The 4,735-nt window shown below is 33.1% G+C and overlaps 1 long non-coding RNA gene across 1 annotated transcript; it reads right to left on the bottom strand.

Moving 5' to 3' along the window:
• Positions 1-721: 721 nt before the first annotated feature.
• On the bottom strand, positions 722-1,613 carry LOC105556029. Its single transcript, XR_001008530.1, has 2 exons — positions 1,470-1,613; positions 722-1,079 (listed from the first exon to the last, which is right to left on the bottom strand). It is a non-coding gene; the product is annotated as an uncharacterized LOC105556029 (long non-coding RNA).
• Between the last annotated feature and the right edge of the window lie 3,122 nt (positions 1,614-4,735).

Here is a 4,735-nt window from a genome sequence, read left to right on the forward strand (position 1 = left end):
TAAATTATTTTATTGGCAAAAGAGTATTTATAACAACGTGATTTCCAGTAAATAAAAAGGAAAATATCACCCTCTCATGACTAGCCTTCCAAACGTATCCGGTATTATTATGAAATCTTTATACACATGCAGGTTGCAGATTTTGGATAATTCGTTAGCCATGCTTCTGAGGACTACTAACATGTAAACTGACGAAGATTTATGTAAATTGTGGGGGTCCTAATTCGTACATAGTATAGCCTGTCTTGACAATTCATGATTATAATATCTGAAATATTTGTTAGTTGCTACAACAATTCAGACCTGAAAATAACGTAATCTGAACAGACAGCATCGGTATGGATTCCGACATGATTCTAAAAGCGATATACATATAAAGAAGTAGTATTGCAGTTTTTGGTTTGTAGACTATCGAGAAGAAAAACGAATTTTAATAAGCGACAATAAAAAGATCTTAAGAATTAAACCTTTTTTTTCAAAAATGTAATCCAAGTTATGTTAGATAAGATGTGTGTTCTTTAATTAATTTATGAAAAAACTATCTATTTGCCGTAGTACTTAAATGTACCCTTATATTTGTCTTATACAATAGCAGTAATATATTAATTTTATATAAAAGTGGTTTTGCTAGTATACTGTAACAAGGATATGCTAAATTCGATGCTACGAAATATCTTCAAAAATTGATACACGTATAATAAGTCAACAACAAATATACATATACAGCATCTATAACTTTTCATGTTTGAACAGAATTGACAGCAGTAGTTCATGTAACACATGTAATACATTTTTCATACATGTAGTGTTTTTTATGGGGATAAGGAATCGCGGATAACGTGAGCGTGAACTCAAGCATGTGGATATACTTTATTATACGCAAAGCAGATTACAGCTCGCGACATCAAGAGCTGTCTTCACTTCCCGGTCGCTCTCGCAGGACTGACCGACTACGTAGCCTCGTCGACGACGATCTCTCCACAAACGACTCTCGGCGATCCTGTCGCTAAAGGACTTTGTCGGTCGCAAACACAGCCCCGACTGTCGCGCGCTCCTTACGATACTACACATATGTTTACCTAAATTGCATATTAAAAGCTTTTATTTTAATCATTGTCACTCTAATAGTCTCCATAACTATAGTTTTGCCTTAAATATCTTTCTTACAGTTTTATCCGTTTTTATACAATACTATTAATTTACATTAATAATTTGAAAGTATTGTACGTTAATTGTTAATCCAGAGAAAAGTATATACTTTCGGCGTTTCTTTTTTTATATTTTAAACTTTTCTATCAGTTTCTTGAACAGTTTACATTTTGTTCAGTTTGACAATAAAACAGTACTACCGAGGAATACTTGATCTATCACCGTTTAACTGTTCTTCTTACAGTCCATTACAACAAATTTTCGCATTATTTGACGAAGAAGAAAGTATTCTTATGCACTTTGATTTAAAAATAACTTACTATTTTCCGCAAGCCGATTTCAAAAGCGCATTAATTCTTTATGTATAGTGCTTTTAACACCATATAGTGCTTAATACTTTACACATAAATTTTGAGTCCGGATTCGATGCTAAACAAACCTGAAAAGTAAATTTATATTAATAAGAATGATGATTTTACATAATTTAATTTAAATAACATCCAAGAGATTTCATGTTGACAAGATAGTAGTTGCAACATTTACCTTCTGCCTATCTAATTATTTTCTTAAATAATTCCATGCATATCTCGCTCATTCAAAAAAAAACTAAATGTAATAATACATAAATTTTTTTATTATTGTATATTAGTGTCTAATGTATTAAATATTTAACGTCTTTAGCATATGCACCAGTTATTTAAGTACTCCTTTTACTCGCCCTGGTCATATTGCATTGTATTTCGGTAATATGAATTTCTTAACGAGCAGAATAGATTTTATGTTCTTCACAAGTATTTTACTTAAGAGGATGTAATAACTAAAATATCTTGTGCTTATAATATATAGAACTAAAAAATGTATTAACTGGTCGCAAAACAGAGATTTGTATCGTTGAAACATTTAGTTTATATGGTCGTGAATAATGCTAAACACGTGGAGCTCTTTTGTTTACGTGAGACAGGATATTGTGCTTCCCAATTACATTTGAAGAACATGTATGTAATATCAGTTGTACTGCGTTCTTCAAGTAAAATGGATTTCACGTGGAAGCACACAACCGTTGCACAAAGAGAAAAAGATATTGAATTACATCAGAAACGTGTACCCGTTTCAGAAATTGCTCAGGATATTAAGAATCATCACGACACAGTTCATGATACAAGTATGCGCTTTACCAACAGGATCACAGAGCAAAGAACGATCAAGGCCGACAAAAAGGAAAAGGTCCCAGTGAGAAATGATTCGTCGATCGACGTCGAAGCGACGTTGAATCGACATCGACACCGTCGAATTGACGTCGATTCGACACCATTTCGACGTCGATCGACGAATCATTTCTCACTGGGGTGAAAAGTATTATATTGGATCATATAATGAAGAACCCAAAAGTGAGATTATTAGAGATTCAGGCCGCACTCAAACATCAACACAATATAACAGCTAATTTAGGAACGGTTTCAAAATGGCTAAACGAAGCTAGGAAGAGGTAAGTTCGGAATTTGCTCAGGTTATTAACAAATATCCTGAAACAGTTCATGATACAAGTTCGCGCTTTAGCGAAGGATATACATTGCGGAGAATAATAAAGCCCGACGAAAAGAAAAAGGCGAAGAATATTATATTGGCTCATCTATTGAAGAACCCAAAAGTAAGATTAGCAGAGATTCAGGCCGCACTCAAATATCACCACAACATAACAGCTTGTTTAAGAACGGTATCAACATGGCTAAACGAAGCTAGGAAGAGGTAAGTTCAGAATTTGCTCAGGTTATTAACAAACGTCCCGAAATAGTGCTTGATACAAGTACGCGCTTTAGCCAAGGATATACATTTCGGAGAATGATAAAGACCGACGAAAAGGAAAGGGCGAAGAGTATTATATCGGATTACATAACAAAGGACCCAAAAGTAAGAATACGAGATATTCACGCCGCACTCAAACATCACCACAAGATAACAGTTTGTGTAAAGTCGGTAAGAAAATGGGCCACGGAAATTAGGAAACGGTAGGTTCGAAAGTTAATTGAATCCTCAGTTATTTATTAAATTCTTTCTAATTATTATTACGGAAAGACAAAACAGTAGAGAACTTTTCTTTATTCATTTTGATTTATTCATGAGCGCTGGTACTTCTTTTATCCAGGTAGCCAGGAATTATACAGTATATCACAAAATGCTCGTTTTAATTAAAAATTATACGGTTTCCATGATATTATATTTTATATTTAATAGGAAATTTTATAAAGAAAAATTATTTTTCTTTATGTAAATGTATAAAACATAAGTAGGTTTTTACCATAAATATTAAAGCAGTAATAAAACCTATACCGATATGAAAACTGAGAGATTAGAAATATTAATTAACTAATGTACGTGCTTGAAATTGAAACAAATAAGTATAGTATTTCCTATCCGCTAACACATATATCATATTTAAATACAGCCCTTAACCCAATACCTCAACAGGAGTGCATTGTTCCTACGAAACTGAAACATTGGCACAAAATACTCAGTGTCAGACACAGACATTCGAACAAAAAACTGATGAAATTTCTGAAGATGTTGAGGATTGTAATTCATGGTAAATACACTTATGTTTTGCTTAAATTAGACTGAAGAAATTCCATATACAAAACATTGACTCAAACACCATAATTTGTTAAAGCAAATATAATTCGGGGGATGTTGGCATAAGTGTTTATCTGGCAATTAGTCGATCTCCTTATGATGTAATAGTATTTATGTTTATACCATGTCAAATGTATACTTTTGTATGTTAATTTTCATTTCCGATGGGAACACACATATACATACGTGCAATTATTAGTTTTCTATAATTTTTATTTCGTACTTAAATAAACATTTTTTTATATCATGATAAAAATGACGACAAATATTATGTAATTTTTTTCGCTTAGTACATTCTATTTCTGTCAGTAGTACAGTTCCGGAAGATTAATTGTATAGATATAAACTATAATTATAAATGTTAAATTAAAACATGGATATTATTTACTGGTTGATAGATTCATGAAAATGACAAATTTGACCTAATAACCGAGTAATACGCTTGTTTTATTGTTTAAAATATTAATTCGTTTCTGTCATTTTCAACAATCTTAAATCGTGCTTTATACATACATATATGCGCAGGTCCGAAGATAGTACGTTAGACAATCTTTACAACTTATATCATATTTCGGACCAAGATACAGTCGAATTGCATGACATTGTCGATTATGCGAGCTCCCATCATTTATACGGAACTCAAGACGAACTTACCGCATTTTCAACAGCAACGGAAAGCTCCCATATCACTGAGCCATTACCACAAGATATTCAAATGGGGGCATGGTTTGCCGAATTAAATAATGAAGGGTAATTATACCAGAGAGAAGCCTGAGAGATGTCACGGCCCCGTTTTTCGTGATTGGCGAATGCGATACGCCCTCTGTGGACATTGAAAACGTGGACATTGAACTACGTAGCCAATATCCACATTTTGCCAAGTGGGTAACGCAGATTTGCGAAATTTTGGTTGCGTTTCGTGCTATAGTCAGGTCCTGTGCGATGCTTGTACTTAAGA

Source organism: Vollenhovia emeryi, unplaced genomic scaffold (genome assembly GCF_000949405.1).
Source record: "Vollenhovia emeryi isolate VEMERY1.0 unplaced genomic scaffold, V.emery_V1.0 DF940423.1, whole genome shotgun sequence".
Taxonomy (NCBI): domain Eukaryota; kingdom Metazoa; phylum Arthropoda; class Insecta; order Hymenoptera; family Formicidae; genus Vollenhovia; species Vollenhovia emeryi.